Genomic DNA, 24589 nt, shown 5'->3' with positions numbered 1-24589 from the left:
ATTAACAATAGTATATGTGGTAATAGAATACTGCATGATATATCTTGCTTTTGTGATGTTTGCGTTCCTGATTGGATCGAAAAGGTGAATATAATTGCTTTATATGTCGCTAAATGCTAGATAAATACAAGCACATAGAGGGATTAGCAAGGGGTTAACATTAGATTCACTATTTATATGTATTAATTACTCTTTTGTGTTTGTTACGCTTAAGTTGGCATTTGGGCCCAAATCAAATATGGCCGCTGTCACCACACACCGAAGTGGCCACTGTCTCATGAGGCGCGAAGTGAGCTGCGCATGTGCGAGAAATCTCCTAAACCTCGTAGCGACCTTTACACAGTGCGTCCCGAACAAGGCTACGAAACGGGACGTTTGCCAAGACAGGAGAACAATTAACCTTACAGTAAACCGGAACAAGCCGACTCTTCGCTGACCAATGACCTCAGCCCTCAAACTGTACTGAGAATTTGGAAATAATAAATCGGACGATCTCAACCAGCCAATCACGACTGTTCTAAAACTTAAAAATGTATCTTCTTTTACTTCATTGTATTATAAAAAGAGTAGTAGGATAGAGAGAGAGAGTTTTATTCCATTAATCGCTCCTGAATCTTTGAGGGTCCGGATGCTGCCTGATCGTCTGAACATGGCTGCAGATTATTACCAACTCCACAGGCAATGAAAGATGCTTGCACGTCTCTGGTTCTTTGCCGATCTTTGGGACTGTAACGTGCCGAGTAGAGAACTTTGGACTCTGAGCTTTGGCCTTCTATATTTGGGTGATTGATGACAGAACTTGGTTATGCAAAGCTATTGAAATAGAGAAGCTCCAGATAGCCAGATTAGGTCAATATGATGTTCTGCGATTTACTTAAATTTTTATATAAAATTTCTGAGCTTAACGACACAAATGCAAATATTAATCATTATGAAAATTTAGATAAACAATTATTGATTAACGAGAGATCATGAGTTTGTGGTGTTTCATTTAGAGATAGATTCTGATTCTTAAAATGTGTTTTAGCTGGTTCTAGATCACCATCAACCAATCCAACTAATTGGTCCGTCGACCAAGTGGGAGGAGTGCCTTGATGTTTAAGAATAGGGATCTATAGGTGACAAAGATCGATGTATATTTTGTAAAAAGATTTTCTCTCCTTATAGGTTATAAGGTGTTCCCCCCACATGTCCAGCGCTTGGATCAATCATCCCTCCTGTGAGTGTGCAGACTCGTGAGAGAGACGTAAGAGTGTTGGTGTTATGGGCCCCACCAATGACTGCGTGTGTGAATGAGCTGGTGTGACGTCGGGTCTGCGACACGGGTAGGATATTGATAAAGGTTGCTCCCCATATCCCGTTTTGCGCTGGATCACATGGCTCATGGATAGCACTGAGGGCGGCATATGAATATTTAGTCTAGTGCAGTGACAGGCTGAAATGGGGTCTCAGATTGACATTGCTGGGAGAGTTACACAAACCACGGCTCATCAGTGACTAACAACTGCCAGTTCTACCCTTTGAGCTCCCAGCCAGGGCCCTCAGAAGAAAGGGCACACCAGTCATGCTTCTACCCTAATATCTGTCTGTAGAATTTAAAGATGCAGGTTTCAGGCAAGTAAGTTTTGATAGAAGATTTATTCTCAACAGAAGATCCCATCCAACCTGGTTCTCAGTTAAACAGCCACTTTCCAGATTTCAATCCACAACACTATGACATAATAACATTCTACCATATGATGGAGGAGAACCATAGAAGATTAAAAGGATTGAAAGACTGCAATCATAGAGGAGAGAATACCACACATCTCCCTCCCTCAAAAAAAAAACATTACTGACATAAACATTAAACTGATTCATCTATAGCTGATAGTGAATTACAAACATTAGCACTCATATAATGTTAAATATACTCATTTAGATAACATGGGCGTTTAGATGACCTTGATGACCGCCGGAGAACCAAACCTCCTGGAGCAGCTGAGCTCTTTGTGTCAGAATCTTTAAAAAAGTTCAGAACGATGATTAAGATTAACATCATTCAAGACATCATGTCCATTTTTCAGTATAACAACTCTATTGAGATTCCAAACACGATGATCTTGTGTCTTCACAGCATTCCTAAAAATCTTAATGACAATCATGGGTTTAAAATATTTTGAGCATGTGTTCCCTATAAGCCCAGGTCTATTAATCGCAACCAAATCTCCAACATTCACCTTCAATGACTTAACAGATTTTCTTTTATCGAAATGAAATTTTCTTTGCAGAGCCTTATGACCTTCCTTCTCTTGAAGATCATCATCATTACACACACATTCTTTACCCTTATTTAAACTAAAATTGTTGACCCAAAAAGGTTCAGGATGCGTGTAGGGTACTCTTCCACAAAAAAGTAAAAATTGAGTTTTCCCTGTGGTGGAATGAGGTGTTCTTCTATATTCTTCAATTTTCTTGTGTATATCACACTTTCAATCTAATTGCAAAGATTTTGCCAGAGTAATGTACTCTTTCAGTACCCTATTAAACCTCTCTACCATCCCATTAGCCTTGAGATGATAGAGAGAAGTGTTTTTATGTAATATGCCACAAGATGTTAAAAATTCTTGCATTTCCTTAGAGATAAACTAGACACCATTGTCCGATAAAATAGACTTGGGCAATCCTTCCCTTGAAAACAATTCTCTTAAACATTTGATAATATTTGCAGAATCAATATTGGACAAGAAAAATACCTCAGGCCAACGAGAGTACATGTCCATTGTCACTAACAGAAAAACTTGAGAACCCGAGCTATTAATGGGTCCTAAAATGTCTAAAGCAGGGGTCTCCAACGAGTAGCTCAGGAGCTACTGGTAGCTCGCCAGTACCTTCAAAGTAGCTCTCTGAGGTGAAGTCAAGGCCAGTATCAATTTCAGAGAATAGGTGCCTATTAAAGAAGGCAGCACTGATCATCTCAAGACACTAAAAGTGACAGCCAGCCAAACTTATCACAGTAACTCATACTAACATTCACACACACACACACACTGTGCCGGCTTATAGAACCTGCTACATGACAGTCTGTATCCAATCTCAATATAATTAAGCCACAAGGAGATTGACCATGTTGTAGTCCTTCCTTTATCAGTCACAACATGTGTGTGAACAGTGCACCATGAAAAAAGTATGGCAGCAGTAGCCTGAGCTGTAATCAGTGCTGACTCACCAAAGTGCGGGACTGCAGGAGTCAGAGTGAAAATGTCCATTAGACAGTGACGGCCCGTGTAGGGCATTTTACCGGGGCGGTGACGTGGCGCAGAGGAGGGCCCGGGTGGGGGGTTGCAAAATGCGGCATACGGCCGAGTTCAGGTAAGGTACGAAAAGAAATTGATAAAACAAATTTCGTTGCGCGCGCTGCATCGCCAAATGCGATGCAGCGTGCACAACGAAATTCGATTTTATTAATTGTTTTCGGAACTTACCTGAAATCGGCAGTTAGCCGCATTTTGCAACCCCCCACCCTGCCCCTCCTCTGCGCCACGTCACCGCCCCGGTCAAACGCCCTACACGGGCCGTCACTGCAGTTAGATGCATGATCAGCTCAAGACCTGAGGAGAACAGGGTATGATCCAGACCAGAGAAAATTAAGAGATTCATCAACATTTATGTGTGTGTCCATAATAAACACTATTGCTTCCTGAAACTATGCCTGGTGCCAGGAACCGCCAAATATATATGCTAGCCCCATCATAAGAGTGTTATATTTGGCATAATTGTATCCATTACTGACATAATAGTGCCAGTGGCATAATAATGGTCATCCTTGACTATTTTAGTATTTTTGGTCTAGGTGTGGTATGCTGGCAGGCATCATAGATACTCTGAGCATGACTGGCCTATATCAGGGCTCGATAAATCCGAAAAATGGTACAAGTCCTGCAGGTCTAGTACCTTCAAAAATCTCCTCGACCTAACTTCACCCTACTTGACCTCCGTCTCTGAAAGCGGAGCAAATGTGACAAGTTAACAAGATTTAAAGGCATCTTTATTGCTCATTAGCTTAGTGAGCAATAAAAATGCCTTTAAATCTTGTTAACTTGTCACATTTGCTCCGTTTTTAAAGACAGAGGATAAAAGTTAGTTTGTTTTCCTACTCGCCAGAAAGGGCGAGTAGGACCTAAAAATAGCTCGTCCTTATTAATTCTACCTCGCATATGCGAGCGGGCGAGTGGATTTGTCGAGCCCTGTATATGTACCTATTCCTGGCATATTAATGGTCATGACTGATATGTGGTCTTATCCGTGATCTTTCTGGTTTCCAGCCTTGGCACAACTGTGGCCATAGTATAATGGTGAGTATCACTGACATAATCCAGGCATCCGTGGTGCTATGGTGAGCATCCATTATGATATAATGGGGTAACCCACAATTGTTCACGGACCTGGGTAACGATTGGTATAGGAAACAACGGTTCTAGACTTCTTTAAAGCTACAATTCAGTTATGAAAAACATTCATTAGTCAAAGGGCATCCGGTACATATAGAATTAGCATTGTATCATTAATGTACCACCATTTTCTTTACAATGCAAACAAGTATATTCTCAAAAGACACAGAGGCACAAAATATCGCTCCAATAGTGACTGTTTATTATTTAGTTACTTTTATAACAGATCACCATATTCAATGCTCCAAATAGAGAAAGAGGTTGCTCCAAGGGGAGTGTGAAAAAGGAAAGTGCTCGTGAGGTAGGACGTATATAAAGGAGGGGAATCCAAAAGGCAAATTCAATAACCAATCAATTACACATTCTGGTATCCTTAGTAAAACTGGTGGTGGTTCATAGTTTTACAGATAGGCTTGTCCCTTATGGATTTACAAATATTCATTTAATGATTTTCTGATAATGTACAAAGAACATTCATCTGTGAAAAGGATGGCTGGGATGATATCAGGTACAGGCCCACTGGGGGAGAGTGTCGACGTTTCGACCCTGGTGCAATGAGGGTAATTTATATCCTCTGCAGGCGGGTCTTCCTCAGGGGCTGTATCCTGACTGTTTCTCACCCTAGGTTACCTCCCCTCCCCCCATCCTGAGGAAGACCCGCCTGCAGAGGATATAAATTACCCTCATTGCACTTGGGTCGAAACGTCAACACTCTTCCCCCAGTGGGCCTGTACCTGATATCATCCCAGCCCTGCCTTTTCACAGATTAATGTTCTCTGTGCGTTATCAGAAAATCATTAAATGAATATTTGTAAATCCATAAGGGACAGGCCTATCTGTAAAACTGGTGCCACTATGAACCACAACCAGTTTTCCTAAGGATACCAGAATGTGTAATTGATTGGTTATTGAATTTGCCTTTTGGATTCCCCTCCTTTATATCTGTTCTACCTCACGAGCACTTTCCTTTTTCACACTCCCCTTGGAGCAACCTCTTTCTCTATTTGGAGCATTGAATATGATGATCTGTTATAAAAGTAACTAAATAATAAACAGTCACTATTGGAGCGATATTTTGTGCCTTTGTGTCTTTTGTGGATATACTTGTGTGCATTGTAAAGAAAATGTTGGTAACTTAATGATACAATGCTAATTCTATATGTACCAGAGGCCCTTTGTCTAATGAATGTTTTTCATAACTGAATTATAGCTTTAAAGAAGTCTAGGACCATTGTTTCCTATACCAATGGTAAGCATCCATGGCATATGACTGTAATACCTGTGGATTCAAAGTAGTCTGTCCATATGAGGCATTTGTACATGGGAGTACATGATGATAATGACAAGCTGATGTTTTGAGACTGTGCATTTCTCAAAAACAGATATTTTAAAGGCAGTTTTAGTTTCCAAAAATGGGGTGGAAAATTGAGTTTGTTTGCCCAATGTGGAAAGTAGTATTAGATAGAAAAATGTGCATTTTCAGAAACTGGTGAATGATAATTCAGGCTGAGCTATGTCCTTTGTGCCACTGGGCATGTCAAGATTTTAATGTTACTTCATAAGTCAAGGGGAGGCATTCAATATTGAAGAACTTTTTCCCAGCATTTCTGCTGGTAACCGCACTTGGTATACTTGGGTGGTAACTACTGAACATCTTGCTTTGGGTGGTCATAGTGTAGTCACGATTTTACAGGTATAAAATGTGCTAGTAGCTCAGGAAGACTTTCCTTGAGCAGAAGTAGCTCTCACTACAGAAAAGGTTGGAGACTCCTGGTCTAAAGCAATATCATCCCATGGACGTTTAGGTCCACTCCTCACAATCATTGGTTGCACCCTAGGTGATTTTGATTTATCGCTTATACTACAGAGAACACAGTCACGAATTTCTCTCTCTATGAGTTTATCCATACCTGGCCACCAGTATGATAAGCATAACCTTTCTTTGGTTGGATGGCTAACATGCTCTAGATTTATCAACTCTTTCCTGAGACATACAGGAGGAATTAATCTAGTGCCACAAAACAAAATGTTTCTATCAACGGAAAGTTCAACTTTCACACATCAAAAAGGTTTGGTCACATCTGATCCAATTTTTACATTTGACCAATGATCTTGTATTAAAGTCATAACTTCTTTGAAAGTAGAATCTTGGGCTACCTCATTAGACCATTTCTCTTCTGAAATATGGCTGAGCTCAACTGCACACACCCACTCACTACTCTCATCAACTTTGTCATCTTCACAACATTCACCTGAAACCAAGCATGAAAACACATTAGAAATCCTGTTATCAGCACCTGGAATATACTTGTGTGAAAAGGAATATTCTTGAAGAGCAATAATCCATTTAGTTATGTGACTAGATATCATATCTAACCCCTTTTTTTCAAAAATTTCCACCCAAAGTTTGTGGTCCGATCTTATCTCAAAATCAACACCCCACAAAAATCTCTTACGTTTTCTCATGGCCCAGAAAATGGCACGCGATTCACGCTCCACAACAGAGTATCTTGTTTCAGGTTCCATCAGACTGCGTGAAAGAAACATAATTGTTCTCATACCATCAGGACCAATCTGATGCAACACAGCCCCTAACCCTTTCTCACTAGCATCCGTAGTCAGGATAGATTTGAGTTTGGTATCAAAGCTCTGTAAGAAAGGAGCATTGGACAACTTTCCCCTAATAATAGAAAATTCCTTTTTACACATCTCAGACCATAGGAAACTAACTCCTTTCTTTAGAAGAGATCTCACATTTGAGGGCTCTGCAAATCCTTTAATCCTTTGATAAATTTTGCATAATACTCAATCATCCCGAGAAAACTCTTAAGCTCTTCTTTGGAAGAGGGAGAAGACAAATTACGAATTGTGTTTACCAAATCTTCTTTAGGCCTAACACCACTACCAGAAATATTATGACCAAGATAGTTTAAAGAATCTGATCTGAACTTGCATTTTTCCATGTTAATGGTTAGATTACCATTACTCAAATTCACAAGAACAGACTTGACGAGCATCATGTTGCTCCACATCATCACCATAGACAAGTATGTTGTCTTGATAAATACACACACCATCAAGACCCTTAAGAATACCTTCCATCGCACGCTGGAAAACAGACGAAGCAGAAACCAGCCCAAAAGGCATTCTGATAAAACGAAAAGTATGAAAAAGTGTGATAAATACTGTGAGGTCCCTGCAAGATGGCTCAAGCTCAATCTGATGGTATGCTGATGTCAAGTCAATCGTACAAAAAATCTTCGCTCCTCCCAACAACACCAGCAATTCACCAATATTGGGAAGAGGGTATTTATCTACGATTACACTTTTGTTCAACAGGCTCAAATCTATACATAGACGCAAATCACCATTAGCTTTGCGAGCAGCAACCACCGGAGCTAACCATTCAGTTCCTTCCACTTCTTCAATAATCCCATTATTCTTTAGTTTATTTATTTCCTTCTCCATCTCATCCTTAACAGACAATGGTACACCTCTGACCTTACATGTCACTGGAACAGAATTATTTTTAAGTTTTATTTCATGTTGATAACCCTTTAAACAACCAAGACCTTCTCTGAACACCTTTGCAAATTCCATTTTCAACTTATTAGTAAACTCACAATCCTCAAACTTCTTTACAACTCATACATTGTCCTTCAAAAAAATTTGAGGATTTGAATTAGGATCCAAATAAACACCTAGGTCACCTTGATGTATCCAGCTGAAAATGCTGTCACCCTTTTTTGACACGTAAATCTTTCCTGAAATTATTCTGCCACCGTATTCAATTAGACCCATAAAAACCCATGCAATTTTATTTGCTCTCCACCATAAGCTAGAGGAGTAATGTCAGGTTTAAACAATTTGATTTTGTGTTTAAGCTTATTTATGTAGAAATCATTTGACACAATGGTAATTTTAGCCCCAGAGTCGAATAAAACACGTGTAGTAGCACCATCAACTAAAATTTCATCAAATGGACAAGATTTCTTTATAGAAACACTTTCAATTTCAGACACAATCTGACCACATTCAAAAGCATCTGAACCTGTGTTCACACCTTCATCATCATAGATTTCCACCTTCTTAACTCTCGAAACAGGCTTATTCTTACATACAGACGGATAATGACCCTTTTTCTTGCATTTGGTACAAGTATGACCCAGGGCAGGACATCGTCTATCATTAGCTAGATGCCCAATTTTATCACATCTATAACATTTCAAGGTTACAGATGTTTTATTAAATTTTCCTTTGCTTACAGCATATTTATCATTTGCCTTGGACTTGATAGCCATTTTTCTTTCGTTCACATTTTGAACTTTAACATCGTTTAACTTGTCTTTATTAATAATGGCTACACACTTCAACGAGTGTTCCATCCTCTTGGCAACAGCTACAACCTCATCGAGTGTGGGCTAATCTCTTAACCATAGTGCCTCTCTAACCTTGTCCATGTTACAGCCTAACATGAATTGAACATGTATATGTTCATCTGTTAAATTCTCAAACTTGCACGATGAAGCTAGCTTCCTCAAATCAGTTAAATAACCCTCAACCGTTTCTTCCTCTTGTTGCATTCTCTTACCAAAATGGTATCTTTCTAAAATTGTGCTTATCTTAGGAAGATAGTGCTTATCTAATTTACATATACATATTTCATAATCATTCAAACCTTCTGCTTCGACTGTAGTTAGCTCAGGTAAATGATCAAATAAATCCCGCCCTTCTGAACCTAAACACTGAAGCAAAAGAGAAGTCTTCCTTTCAGCACTTAACGATGCACCACATACCCTTGCATACCTTTCAATGGCTTTTTTCCATTTTTTCCAATTGATGGGAGGGTCGCCTGGAGAAGCCAAAAAGAATAGAGCTGCTGTAACATTCTGCATTGCACCAATCATGTGCAGTAAAATATAAATAAATGTAATACAATTTGCAAATTAAATAGCATGCAAGACTGTAAAGAGAATTTCAGTATGTAAATGTAAATTTAAATTCATAACTATAATAATGGATACTTTACTGAATGAAGTCAATGCTGTGCGCACCAGCGAGGAAATAATCGAACATATTACTGTGCGCAGTGAAAGCTCTGTGCATCAGTGAAGAAATTGTCAATCACCTTGCTGTGTGTATCAGCGTAACAGGAAATTAAATACACACGAGAAATAAAATCACAAAGCTGTGCACATCAGCGAAGAGTGAAATGCTGTGCGCCCCTTAAATAAAGCGAGGCAAGTGCTATGAGCATCAGCGTAAAAATGACTAATGCTGTGCGCATCAGAGTAAATGAAATGTAAAAATAGCAAAGCTGTGCGCATCATCGAAGAGTGAAATGCTGTGTGCCCGTTGAATAAAGCGAAGCAAATGCTGTGCGCATCAGCGTAAATAAAATGCAACACGTAGAGTTGAAAGACAACTACGTGACCTCTGGTTGCTAAGCTACTTTAAACGCAGGAGCTGCCACAAACTTTGATTGCTAGGTTACTTTAGACACTGTTGTTTCCGTTTCCAAAATGGCCTCCACGTTTGGGATCATGCTGCGAGATGACGTCAAACGTTTCCGTAAACGCTGCGGGATGACGTGTTGTTATATTCTCGGAAGAGGAAGACTCTTGATGTTCCACAAGAATGACGAACGAAGAAGATTCCAATACCTGATCACAAGGCCTCGAGACAAGGTAATGAGTACAGAGGCAACGTTGATGTTTATTTTTGAAACGTCGAAAGTTTTAATCAATGCACAGTCTCCTAGCGCAAGTTGAGTAGAGTGGCACAAGTTTTCAGCACCTTAATAACACCACAAATTTAAATGACGGACATTGGAACCAATTCCGAGAATGTCTAACATGCGCAGTTGTACATCAAAAGCTGTAGACAGACACGAAAAACACACCTCAAATGAGTGTTGCAGTTAGCGATGCCCATACAATAATCAGGGGTCTCAGATACAGCAATATTTGTGCACAATTCAACCAAATAAAAGTCAAAATGAAATGTGTTCCAAAACGCCAATTCGTTAATATAAGATGTTTTTATAGTAGACGGAGGCTCCACTACGAAATTTTAATAAAGTTAATTTTCAACAAATATTCCCCACCTCGTCAATAAGAGTGAGTCACATCGATTGCTCCCAGCCCTCCTAAACCATGAGAAAAGCGACCATAAATGTGTCGAATTACTCCCAACTCTTAATATTTAGGCAGATGGGAAAAGATGAAAAGTGGAGAATGTTTAAAGAAGATCTTGAAGTCTATATTTAAATCCGTTAAGTTAAGATATATCCTTTTAGGGATATCTTAGATAAGTTTCATCATGGAAAGAGTTGAAATTCAGAAGCAGATGAGGTTTTCAAAGGTGTTGAGATCTTCTTGGAGCAGTTAAAAGCTGCCGACTACGCCAGTGTAGTATTTAAAGATGCAGGTTTCAGGCAAGTAAGTTTTGATAGAAGATTTATTCTCAACAGAAGATCCAATCCAACCTGGTTCTCAGTTAAACAGCCACTTTCCAGATTTCAATCCACAACACTATGACATAATAACATTCTACCATATGATGCAGGAGAACCATAGAAGATAAAAAGGATAGAAAGATAGAAAGACTACAATCATAGAGGAGAGAATACCACACTGTCCTTAATAGGCTCCCAGTTATAGAGCATAGGATTTTTTTTACTTTTTATTATTATGAATTGAACACTTTGTGGTCATTTCTGCTTTTGTTCGTAAATGCTTTGCCATTAACTACCTCTTACAGACTGTCCTCTTTCTACATGCTGTCCATTCCAGGCTGGAGGAAATCGTGTCTAGGAGGGCACAGATTTTCAGGTTCAAATCCTTTTAAATCAATAGCCTTTGAACCTACGTACAATGCCCTTGGTGAGAGCTTTTACAAAGCCTTGGAACCCGGCTCTTTGACAGAGCATTAATCTTTCTGAATTCTGGGATTCTCTGGCATCCTAAAAACCTTCTGGTCTAAGTGACCTTCAAAAGTGGCCATAATGTGAAATAAGATAACTGTGGAGTCACACTCATTTGGTGGGAGAGGCAAGTCTGTGGAGATGGTTGATTTGTAAGTGCGGGTCTCAAGGCCCAACACCGCCAGCTGTCCCTCAAAAGTGTCATTTGGTCTCAATACCTTTGTTAAGGCGCTGGATGAGAATTGAGCCCAGCCTCCGGTCTAGGCCATCCAGCCTGAACAGACAATACCACTGAGTACTCTGATGGTAACTCATTCTGAGAGGGATGCTTATAATGCCCTGAAGAACGCTGCCTTAATGTCAACTAGGTCTAGAGATCGTGCGTAGACTGAATGTGAGCATGGTATCCTAGTCGGATTTTATGACTGACTCTGGCTGTCTGCATTGCAAGGTCATGTGGGTGACCAAAACAATATTGGTTCTAAGACTGACCACGCCTTGGGCCAACGGTGTTCTTGCCGGAGCTTGCACAGATTATCCAAAACTCATACTTTGGTTCAAACTGCGCCAGAGAGTAGACTTACCTGAGACCCCAGAGACCAACTTACATCTGGACCCCAACACTTAGCCAAGCACTGAAGCCAAGAGTAACACTCTCTGCGTTTGTCTGGCTGTGCCCTCTCTGCAAACAACCGCATATAACACTTTCATGAAGACAAAAACAGGACAGAATCCAAGAATTACAGTATGAAACAGAGGAACCTTGCACGTGTCATTGCCTCTAATGATTGCTAAAAATTTAACTATGCTGAAAAAAAGCATGATTATTATTTGAAGAAAAAGCCCCCCCATCTAGCCTCCCTCCCACATGCACTCACAATCACACAACCTAACACCAGACACACGCGCCACTCTTGTCCTGAAGAGGAAGCGTTCTCCTTGGCTGAGTTGTAGAGAATGCACATAAAATGTAGGCGTTATTAACTACAAATCCTCTCTTTATTCTGGAATATACCCTTTCTTGCTAAGGATGCTACCTGGTGCTGACAGAGGGGCCGTTCCTGGTTGAGTCTAACATTGCCCAACAAGGGCATCCCGGCCATTGCAACACAGCAGTGTGGTTTTTGGATAGCATGAAAATGTGAAGTAGTAACACAACTTGTGTGTGAAGGCATCTGGAGGGGGCGTATGCTTTCACAAGGGAAGCTTGTGAAATATCAGTCAGATGTAGGTTGTGCCTGTATGAAGTCTGGAGTGAGCATCTGCATGAGGCTACCTACATGTGTGTGTTTATTTAAGGCATATAAAAGCGATTCCTTAATAGCGATAAATAAGGAATCGTTATTAAGGAATCGCTTTTCAGAATGCATCAACAGATTCGGTAAAAATTAGCGATTCTTTAAAAATCGCTAATATTTACCGAATCAACAATAGCGAGTATAGCAAACACAGATTAGCAAAAAGCGACTTCGGTATTACCGAATTAGCTAATAGCGAGTTCGGTAATAGCGAAATCGGTATTTGTGAAATCGCTAATAGCGAAATCGCAAAAAACGGGTCGCTCTGGGAACGGTCTTATGACATCACTACCAGGAAGTACAGCAGCCCCACCCTCATTCACTCACCAGAGGAGCTAACAGGAGCAGGAACTGGAGACAGCCTGAGCCCGGTGAATCACCAGTGACAGGACTACCACCCTACCCAAACAGGATGGAGAAAGATGCACCAGACAGCGCTGAATCTGCAAGAAAGAGAAAGCGCAAGTTCTTCGACCTGGAGCTGGAGCACCTGATCGAGGGGGTGAGCAGCAAACACGATCGGCTGTTCGGGAAGCTGTCCCTAAAGGTGCCAGAGGCAGAAAAGCGGCGCATATGGCTGCGCATCAGAGAGAGAGTCAATGCGGTGGGAGTGACGGCCCGCAGCATAGACGATTTAAAAAAAGAGGTGGTACGACCTCAGGAAGCGGGCCAAGGAGAGGATCGCTGAAAGGCTCCGGGAGGCATCGAGAACAGGAGGGGGACCATCAACAGTGCCAGCAAACACTGCCCTGGAGGAGCTGGTAGAAGGGACCATCGAGCCAGAGGCCGTCGTGGGAGTCACACAGATGGACACCTCCGGCGCAGCCACAAGTGCCCAAGGTCAGATGCATGGCTGTGCACATACCCAGCATTGCGTACAACCATTCCCAACCCCCCAGCACGATCACAGTGTGCATCCAGAATAGCCCCACACATCTTCACTCATAACAGTAGTGCATCATGGGAGTTGTAGTCATGTCAGCCCGGTGTGCATGTACAGGAAGAAAAACAAAAAGATAAATCACAACATCAGTAGAAGCTAGAAATAGACTTTAATGTAGTGATTCATAGAAGGACATGTATGTTGTAAAATACACCTTATTAGTAACAATCCCACTAACCATGCACTGTTTCACACACAGATGCATCTCCTGGCGATCCCGATGACAGCGGCCGGCTAATCATATCAGAGACACCAGCCAATTCGGACGTCGATACTCCGGCAGAGGCGCAATCACCACCTCCACCAGCAACCATACCCCCACCACCACCACCACCACCTGCTGCTGCGCCAACTGCAACAAAACAGCAGAGACGCAGGTCACAAGTCCCACCCATGCAGGTGATGGATGCATGTCAGACACCTGCAACACCATCGGGCCAAAGTCCAACACTCGTCCCACCGCCTGCAGCACCACCAGTCCGACTCCCACTGCGCCGCAGGTCTCTGCGCAGTACACCAAATGTTGGCGAAGATGCAAGCACCCCAAATGGTGGCATTGAGGAACAGATGCTGCGTGTCCAGCGCCTGCAGGGGAGACACATGGCTACCATCAGCAGTCACATAGCGCGCCTAGCAAAAGAAATGCGTACCCTGACTGCGGCAGTGAGGGACATGACCACTGTGGTGGCAGAGGGTAATGGGAACCTGAGGGAGGACATACAGAAACTCACCCGTGCCATGAGAGCAGGGCATGACAGCGAGAGAAGGAGGCACCGGCAGAACTTGCTCCGGTCCGCAGCCTCTACGAAGGCCATCACTAGGCTGTGCAACAGCACTGCTGTTTTGTCACGCCGCTCGGTGTCACTGCAGGTGGACCTTGGCCATTATTGCGGTGATGTTGCCAAGGCCCTAGGCCAGGTGACCGCTGCAGTGGAACACCTGCAGTGCGGTACTTTCAGTGCTAGCGCATTGGGAGGGGAGGACGGCAGTGAAGCTGCCTCAAGTGTCAGCAGTGTTTCGGTGGCGGAGGCCAGCACCAGGAGGCGCAGTTCGCGCTGCTCCACAGCCACAGGGACAGGCCGTGGTGAGGTTGAGGAGACACCTGAAAGGAGGCTGGGCGTTTGTGGCAAGCGCCACTAGACAAACTGAAAGCCATCCATGACCATGGTGGGGTAACCATGGTCCTCTCCTATTTGACACTTGCACACCCGTGACTACAACGGGCATGTTTTGTTACACTTGTATTGGGGAGATATTATTTTCTTTCATGTGTGCCCGCACATACCTCAGTGCTCCTGTGCATTAAACAGTAGCGAACATATATCAATAAAGGGGGGAAGGAGAGGTTTTTAACGGTTAGGTTCACCCTCCCATCGTATACATAAATAGATAAATAGCCTGAATCTTCAGGTTATGAGAACCTAACCTAGGGGTGTCAGGAAGGCACTTGTTTCCCGAAAGAACACCCAAGGAAAAGAAAGGGACAGGACAATTCCTTTCTTGAGTCCCCTCACTCACCAGGGTTTCCCCACGGTGACATGCTTCATCATTGGGGTCCTCTCAGTCCTCTACGGGCTGAGGCGTGCTGCGACTTGCGGATTACGTAGGAGCACTGATCAAGACTATGTGTGGTGCAAGTGTCGTGGTGTGGAGTGGTTTAAAGTGAATTAAAATAATCAACTAGTGGGCCAAATAAATTTTATTCTTGCTCCTAGCTAATTGGTTAAAAAAGTGGGTAATATGCTAGAATAAACTACTTTAATAGGTAAGTGTACCTAGCATATGGTCGACTAGTTTCGAGCTTCCCTAGCTCTTCCTCAGGACTACACTGGGACCAGCCCAGTGCAAGTACCACTCCTAGAGGACCTGATTTGGTGCAAAAATAAGTGAAAAAACATACAAACGCTGCGCATAATTAGCATGCGTTAAGGAAAATACATACGTAATGTACGTCTAATGAAAATCTGTAGGATGAAAAACAGACGTTAAAGGAGAAAAGGCAGATTATGCTTATTGTCATAGGATAAAATGGTGGTTACACTATACACCAGTGTCGCAATGCTCAATAATCACGTATTCTTATTGTGCCACTGTGTTGCTCTCCAGACAGTACATCTTTCATGCTGGCGTCTAGCTATATCGTGAATAAAAGTGTTCGTGAATGCACAAAGTGCACATTTAATAACACACACAAAAAACAAAAAACATGCACTGTCTGGAGAGCACCACAGTGGCACAATAAGAATACGTGATTATTGAGCATTGCGACACTGGTGTATAGTGTAACCACCATTTTATCCTATGACAATAAGCATAATCTGCCTTTTCTCCTTTAACGTCTGTTTTTCATCCTACAGATTTTCATTAGACGTACATTACGTATGTATTTTCCTTAACGCATGCTAATTATGCGCAGCGTTTGTATGTTTTTTCACTTATTTTTGCACCAAATCAGGTCCTCTAGGAGTGGTACTTGCACTGGGCTGGTCCCAGTGTAGTCCTGAGGAAGAGCTAGGGAAGCTCGAAACTAGTCGACCATATGCTAGGTACACTTACCTATTAAAGTAGTTTATTCTAGCATATTACCCACTTTTTTAACCAATTAGCTAGGAGCAAGAATAAAATGTATTTGGCCCACTAGTTGATTATTTTAATTCACTTTAAACCACTCCACACCACGACACTTGCACCACACATAGTCTTGTTCAGTGCTCCTACATAATCCGCAAGTCGCAGCACGCCTCAGCCCGTAGAGGACTGAGAGGACCCCAATGATGAAGCATGTCACCGTGGGGAAACCCTGGTGAGTGAGGGGACTCAAGAAAGGAATTGTCCTGTCCCTTTCTTTTCCTTGGGTGTTCTTTCGGGAAACAAGTGCCTTCCTGACACCCCTAGGTTAGGTTCTCATAACCTGAAGATTCAGGCTATTTATCTATTCATTAAACAGTAGCACCACAAATGAAATCGTTATGGTTCATTCTTACCTGGATCAGAAATGATGTTGCGTGATGTATGTCCGCCTCCTTTGCCCCTCAGCTGTGTTAGGGACGTGTTAGAAAACGGTGGAGGGTAGTGCCTTCTTAATTGGTCCACGTCAGTGGATAATCAACATCAAGAACACTGCTCAAAATGAAATTACTTGTGTTGTTTTTATTTTTGACAAAAAATGAAGGTATAGATTGTGAGAGGAAAAGCAACAAGCCGACACGTGTTTCGCCCTAGTGGCCCATAGGCCTCGGGCTTTTTCAAGGCTAGAGTGATTTGAAAGTCAAGAATAAATTAGGTGAGAAAGAGTGAAAGGGAAAGGGAGGAAGAGAGAACGGATGTGGCGGATTTACCAAGAATATAAATTGAGGGAAAAAAGAGAACGGGAAATTAGTCAGGGAAAAGCAAAGAACGCAAAGAAAAAAGATAGAAAAATATAGAAAAATGGAAAAAGGGAGAGAGAGGGAAGGAGAATGTGAGGGGAAAGAAAGAGACGATGAAGACGATAGGAAAGAGATGATGGTTCAAGGAAGGAAGAAGAGATCAAATAAAAAGCTTATTAGCGGCGACATTCCATTATTATATAAAGCAAAATAGGCAAGACGAATATAAGGAGAGGATATACCTCATGGTTATACAGTCATGCAAAAAACATTTAAGTGAATACAAAGCAGATATCAATACAAATGCCTTATTAGGGGCATTATTACATTGCTGATATAGTAGAATCATTGAATTAGCAAAGACATCCTTGGCACACCATCATACACAGGGCAGAGCAAACAATATTATATGAGAGGTGTAGTTAATACCTTATACCAAAGGTTAGTGAGGTCTTCAACTGAGAACGAGAAGGAAAAAAGGAATTCTGAAAGGAGGAAATGTGTGTCATGATTTTAGAAGGCAGCAGGTGAGATGTTAAAAAGTCGATAGACGCAGAGCCTGCGGATTGCTACGGTAGGTTGGCCAAGAAAAATTACAACTTCTGAAAGTGACGCCAGAAATGAGAGTCAAGGAAAAAAGAGGGAAAGTTCACAAGAGCAAACGCGATAAGCAACCATAGAGGCCTCATAAGTTGTGCACGTAACAGGAAGACTGCTTACCGGTTTTCAGTAAGTGTCAAAGTCTTCCTAAATGAAAAAAAGCAAAAAATTCAAAATATCACTTTTAAAAACGGGATTTAAAGGTGATCTATAGTGAAAGTCAGAAGCAGCAGAATAGGCATAAATGGGGGCTTAATTAGAAGGAAAAAAGCGCTGAAAAGTCAATTGGGAATCAAAAATTAATGAAACCGGCGTGCTAGCCAAAGGGGATGTGAACATTTAAAAATTGTGATTTGCCAGAGAGGTAATCTGAGAGTTGCATGGGAGATAGAACGAATATTAATGCTGCGTGAGGCATTAATGATTCTAAAGACATGATAGCAGTGATGTTAAGATTCAGTGATTAGATGCTGCGCAGTGTTGAAAGCCGGTTAAATAATAAATAAATCTGGCGCGCTAAGTGGGAGGCTGCATGAAGCATTAGTGATTCCAAAACTGGTAGCATTTATGCTAAAATACAGTAGTTAAAGATTGCGCCAAGTGTTTGAAGGCCGGTTAAGTGATGAATAAATCAAGCGTGCTAAACAGGAGGTCAATGGGAGCGATATAACAAGGGAGCGCGAATGTAATTAGGATGGTTAAATGTGCAGGGTTGCATGTTCGCTGAAACGAACGCAAATATAGTTAGAGAGATGAAAACCCCAGAAGGGGAAGCGAGGGACTGGGGGCCTCTCTCACCTGCGGATGTCAGGAGATGAGTCTCTGCGGTCTCGAGGAATCAAAGGAATGAGCTGTCAGAAGGGTTCCGGCTCGGGTTGCATTGACGTCAGCAAAGTAAAGAATGCTGACGTGCAAGTGGGGCCACTGAAGAGTTACTATGTTGCTAGTAACTATTGGTACTGTCAGTAAAAATATAAGAAAATATTTAAGCAAAAGTTGGGCTTCCAGAGAATGATGCTAATATAAGGGGAAATAGTCTTAACGAAAATGAAGGGAAAAATTAAGACAAAAACAGCTTCTCTGATTTCTGGTGTTACAAGGGGGCAGTGTTTAGAGAGTTGGAATATGAGTCTCTCTTGGGTCAAAAATGTTAATATAGGTAAAGAAGGTCCGAGAGAATAAAGAGAGTGTGGTGCAGAAAAAGGACACGGAAACACATCAAGGTTAGGGATGGCAGAAGAAGATAATTAGTGTATTCTGCAAAAAAGGAGAGAAGGGTTGTAATTCGCCCATACAAAGCATTAATATTAGCGTTTTAAATCATGTGAGACATACTTAGCGTACGAAAATAGATCTTGAGTTTCCAACTGGATTACACAGTATATCATGGAATCTGTGAAAAAACTAAGGAAAGGAAAAGGGACAGCATAGTGTAAGGAAGTATAACGAAGTAAGAACCTAGGAGCGACTAACATGCAATGAAATTAGTAATTATTTGAGGTCAGTGTTGTTATATGTAAGTTCATGAAAACAGCAAGGAAAATTAGTACAGCCAATAATGCATTTCTACATCTTTGTTGAGGCCCAGGGTTGTCGCATTAAGACGCATGATGTGTTCACTCTCTCTGCGTCTCAAAGTAAGTTCACGATTCCCTCCTCGTGATGCTGGTTTGATAATCTCCAATCCAAAGAATTTAAAAGTCTTCTGGTGTTGGTGGAACTCTTGGAAATGTTCAGTTAGAGGTGGTCCTATCTCTTCTTTGTTGATGTTGCGATAGTGTTCTAAGATTCTGATTTTTAGTGGCCTGATCGTGCTCCCTATGTAGAATTTGTTACAGGGGCAGATTATGACGTAGATTACATGTGTTGATGTACATGTGATCCAATTCTTAATTCGAATGGTGGTAATGGGGTCGTGTTTGTATTCAGTTTGCTTGTTATCTCCCAATTTGCATGCATTGCAATCATGGCAGATGTAGAAGCCAGAAGGTTTCGTCATAAAATTCGTCTTGGGTTCAATCCTTTTATCCTTGAATTCAGACTTGCATAGGATTTGTTTAAGGTTTGTGGTTCTTCTGAAACCCATTTGGGGATATTCTTTCATCTGGATGTTTAGTGAGGAATTGGAGGTCAGAAGATACCAGTGTCTTTTTAGGGCTTTCCTTATGTGTTGATGTCCATTGTGGTAGTCTGTTAGGAACCTGATTGTGTTCCCTCTCTCATTGCTTGTAATGTCTTTGGGTTTGAGAAGGTCATCCCTGGACAACTTTTCACAGTCCTTGTACGTTCTGTCAAGGAGTTTCTTGGGGTATCCTCGATTCAGAAGCCTCTGAGTTAGGAGATTCGAACTTTCTTTGAAGGTGTCCAATTTACTGCAATTCCTTCTCATGCGTTGGTATTCCCCTTTTGGGTTGTGATCAATTGTTTTATTGGGGTGACAGCTGTCTGCTCGGAGGATTGAATTGACCGAGGTAGGTTTTCGAAAGGTTTTCGTTTGTAGTTATCCTCCACATATAAGGTTATGTCTAGGAAGTCTATTTGGTTTGGTGAGACGTTATTCGTGGTTTGAATGTTCCATCTGTTTGTGTTGATCTTGTGTAGGAATTCTTTAAGTAAGTGCTCGGATCCCTGCCAGATGCACAAGATGTCATCAATATATCGTCCCCAGTAGGTTATGTGGGCGGTGTATTCCGCAAAGGTGTCATCCCATAACCAGAATTTTTCCACAAGTCCCATAAGGATGCATGCATATGGTGGCGCAAATTTGGCTCCCATCGCACTGCCTTGAATTTGTAGGTAGTATTTCGAGTTGAATGTGAAAACATTATTTGTCAGACAAAAATGAAGCATTTCAAGGGTCATTTGGTTAGATTCCAAGAAATGAACTGATTTGGTTGATAATGATTTTTGTACTGCTTCCATTCCATCTTGATGCCGAATTGAGGTGTAGAGACTGACTACATCAATCATGGCCAGGAGACAGTCTTCATTCCATGGGATATTGTTCAATTTCAAAAGAATATCTTTCGTATCCTGAATGTATGATGGGAGGTCTTTCATTAGGGGTTGCAATTGGTGGTCAACATATTCACCCAATTTGGAACATATGGAATTGATGCCAGCAATTATTGGTCTACCTGGTGGATTGGTTTTATTTTTATGAATTTTAGGTAGAAGGTATAGTGTTGGCATAGTAGGATGTTCTATATAGAGCTCCTCTCGTTCCATGCGGGTTAGTAGATTTTGTGTATACCATGTGTTTAGTTTTCTTTTTAGTTCTCCTTGAATTTTAACTGTCGGATTGGAGGATAATTCCTTGTAACAAGATGTATCTTTTAATTGTCTATGTGCTTCCGCTATGTAGTCATCTGTATGTAACAGGACTACATTACCCCCTTGTCTGCCTCCTTGATCTCCACTCCAGGAAGGTTCTTCAGTTCTTTAAGTGCATTGGTTTCATTTTTGCTTAGATTTCTTGGAAGGAAATTTTTCTTTTTCTGGTATTTATAGTATTCAGTAGTTAGGTCTTTGGAGACTGCTGTATGGAATAGATCAATGGTATGCCTGGTGGTAGTTGGGGGCAAAAGATGGATTTTGAGGTCAACCCACTGGTGTTGGGATAAGATGTGTCTATGCCTAATTCTTGTGCCAATGTCTGAGAGGTTGTTTGATCTCCCGGGTCATCAGTTATAGAGGTTAGCAGATGTATGTTTTCCAAGTCTTGAATAGATAGGGAACTTGTAATTGGTGTTATCTTGTCCCTCTGTATTGGCGGTCTGTTATGAAAGAAAGACATCAGCTTGAGTTTTCTTGTGAACTTGTATAGGTCTATCATGGTCTTGGTCAAATCCCAGAATGCCGTTGGGCAAAATGACAGACCCCTATTGAGGATCTCCACTTGTGCATTAGTGTTATGATGGTCCGAGATATTAACCATTAGGTCGATCGTTCCTTCGGTTCTATTTCTTGTTTTTTCCTTGCTCTAGTCGTCACTCCTGCTACTGGTCTTGGCGTTGTGATACTTTGGATGTTGTCTGATGGGGTTCTGGTATCTTGAATGGTTTGATTTCGAAAACCAAGTCGATGTCGTCTGACTTCCTCTAAAAAATGAACTCCTACTTTAGATGTTGTAGCTGGAGTTTCCACTCCTGGTGAGTCTACTTCGGAGCTTGTAATTGTGTGGCTCTTTGTTTATTGGATCCAAGTGTTTTTTCGCCTTAGTTTCATTTTTATTTGAGAACATTGTTTTTCTTGGATGCCGTCTCGGTTATTATGTTGTTATGTTGTTATCTCTTTATTTCGTGCATCTGTCGTGGTTTTCTTACAGCCCCGCCTATTGGTTTATCCATTTATTTCGACACATCTGGTTGGTCGATAGTCTTTGTGCCTCGCCAGTTGATTGGCAGATCAGCTGGGAAGGGTTCTGACTCGCAGAGCTTAAATATCCGCTCTCCAATAGGATCTTTTCGTATGCGATCATCTCCGCGAAAATTTTTTGCCGCTTTGACCGCCGTCATCCAGAACGCTGACATCGGATCTATCATCTAGGTAAACCGTTTGAGATCGCTTGTGCAACGTTTTTTGTTTTTATTTTACCTTCGATATTTCGCTGGCTGTGTGCTGTCATCTTGCGCGATATTTTCATCATTATCTTTCTATTCCATCTTTATTTCTCTATGTTTCAGCATTCCGAGTATCTCGGCACTCCATCTTGAAAAAATCTCAGCGAATTCGTTTATATTTGGCCGTTGCAGTGTGCTCTAGGAAAGGTCCGTTTGGACCCAGGTGAGCTGATCTCTCTTCATCAGGTATCCCCCTGTTTGATAGCGGCTTTTAATTGGTATTCTTGCAGTTTTTGTCTGCCCAGTCTGTTGACTGAATACCCGGCTATGCTTTCTAATCCTGCACTTACATTATATCTCACAATGATGCACATTGCCTTTCCGCTTTCTTTCCTTGTGTTTTCTTGTTTTCTTAGACTCCATGTGAACCTCCTGTGGAGCTCTTTTCGGCCTAAGTGTATTTGCAACAAACACGGGAGCTATTTGGCCGGATCTTTTTCTTCATAACGAATGAATGTCTTTGCCGCTGCACGGTCGACTGTCCTGAAATTTAGGTAAACCCCTTTGATAGATTCTCTATCCATCTTCTTTTCTACTAGTATTCCTGTTAGATGATTTTGAGCCGCTAAATCTTGAACGGAGATTTGAAACCGCCTTTTTCTGACTTTGAACAGATGTTCCTCGTTATTCTTTATTATAATTCATTGTTTGTCTTGTTCTCATCCTTGTTTCACCTTTTTGCATTTTATTAAGGTTTTTTCATTTATTTACTTTTTCTTTTATTCAGATTTGGAGAGCCCTATCAAAGAGGTCTTTCACTAGGAAACATTTGCCTTTCTCTTCCTTGATTTCCACTTTTCATATATGCAGGTAAACGCATCTATATATATTTTTTTGTAGATTTTTTTGTAGATCTTTTTTGGCCTTGACTCTGTATCCTTTTTTGATTATGCCCTTGTGTCCAGACATGGATCGTTTGCAGAAGATCTATAAATGAGTCTTTTCATTTTACTGGCGCACTTGGCTTGTATTTATATTCTGTTTCTCCTTTGTTAACATCTTCCCCCTTTGTTTTCCTAGGTGCACATATTTGTGTATGTTTGTATATTTGTCGTTTTCAGTATTATAGTTTCTTAATAAAATAGAAAATTTATACCTAAATATTAACGGTTTTCCTCCTTAAGGATTTTGGCACTCAGTCTGTGAACTTGTTTGTTTGTTAAATGCATTATTTTATTTTTATTTTTATCTTTATTTCCACTTTTCATTATTTTTTCTTATCCTTATAGGTCCCAGCCTGTGGGGGTCTGTCTGTTACGCCCTGAGGAAGGTGGTGCTCCTGGTTAGGAGTGGTTTCACCGAAACGCGCGTCGGCGTTGTTCGTTGGGCCTGCCATTCCCGCCCCTGAAACTCTCTATATACCTTGATTAATAGTTCTCTCTTACCATCTTGACTTATTATCAGAGTCCCCTGTGATCACTTCCTTGGGAATGGGCCCTTGAAAGGTTGTTTGGCTTTTGTTGAATGATTTTTTGTGATGCTGTATGAATGCGAGCTGTTTGAAGTTGAATGTATGCCTGTTTGATTGGTAATCGTCCCCTTATTCCGTACCTTCTTTCTTCTCCCCCCTGCTTGGGAACCTGTTTTTTTGCCTACATTTGTATCATATTTCTGTTTTTGTACAGCTTTTTAGTATGTTTTGCATGTTATTGATTTCTTGCAAAACAACATAAACGAATGCATCAAATTCCTATATTTATTTCCAAATAAAAGGAAACTATTTTCTATCTACTGTGATCGTCTTGTGTTTTGCTGCACTTGTATTTGTCTTTCTTGTTACCTTATTTTTTTTTTTTTTTTTTTTTTTTTTTTGCACCTCTATGTTACACCGTTCTTTTCCTATCTGAGTGCCATACCTTTTGGAGTCAAATATATGATACCTTGTACTTTTTAAATATAGGGGTAGAGTTTCTTGTGTTTTTTTGCTTAGGCGTTGATGTGCCTTTAGGGATATTGTCATACCGTTTGGCAAAAGTGTAGACTCGTCCCAGTTGGTAGTCGATCTGGTCTCTTCTAAATTTCCTGTTTTTTCTCTGAATTAGGTCTTCTTCATATTCATCAATGATTCTATTAAGTATTTCATAATTTTTGGTTGTAATTTCACCCCAATTGGATTCTTCTATTTTCTTTGTGAATTTGTCTACTTCTTTTTTGTGTTTGATGTCAATTAGTTGACGTATCATATTATTTGAAGCCTCCCTCAGGTTCTCTTCCCATCTTACGATCTGTTCTGGTTTAGTTGTTTCCACTGGAGGAAAGATGAGGATCCGAAGTCCTCTAGGGATTCTTTCTGCTTCAAGGTAATTTTTGAGACTGGCAGCTTCCCGCCATTTGGTGGTTTCTTTCTTTAGTGATTTTTCCAAAGCTTGGAAGATTGATTTGGCAGAATTAGGGTTAAGTCTG

At 41.1% G+C, this 24589-nt stretch overlaps 1 protein-coding gene and 1 long non-coding RNA gene across 7 annotated transcripts in view; one reads left to right on the top strand and one right to left on the bottom strand.

Annotated features, from left to right (window-relative positions):
• Positions 1-24589, top strand: part of LOC146833904 (complement factor H-like) — a 1264875-nt gene that overhangs the window by 142722 nt on the left and 1097564 nt on the right. The window lies entirely within an intron of this gene.
• Positions 13727-18417, bottom strand: LOC146833906 (uncharacterized). 2 transcript variants are annotated; one of them, XR_014960284.1, is made up of 4 exons: positions 18363-18417; positions 17685-17711; positions 16581-16716; positions 13727-14181 (listed from the first exon to the last, which is right to left on the bottom strand). It is a non-coding gene; the product is annotated as an uncharacterized LOC146833906 (long non-coding RNA). The 2 variants fall into 2 exon arrangements; XR_014960285.1 differs by lacking the exon at positions 17685-17711 and having other exon boundaries at positions 18363-18412.

Source organism: Triturus cristatus, chromosome 4_2 (genome assembly GCF_964204655.1).
Source record: "Triturus cristatus chromosome 4_2, aTriCri1.1, whole genome shotgun sequence".
In the NCBI taxonomy this organism is placed as follows: Eukaryota; Metazoa; Chordata; class Amphibia; order Caudata; family Salamandridae; genus Triturus; species Triturus cristatus.
The sequence above is the reverse complement of the archived record's forward strand: the minus strand, read 5'-3'. Positions and strand labels throughout refer to the sequence as shown.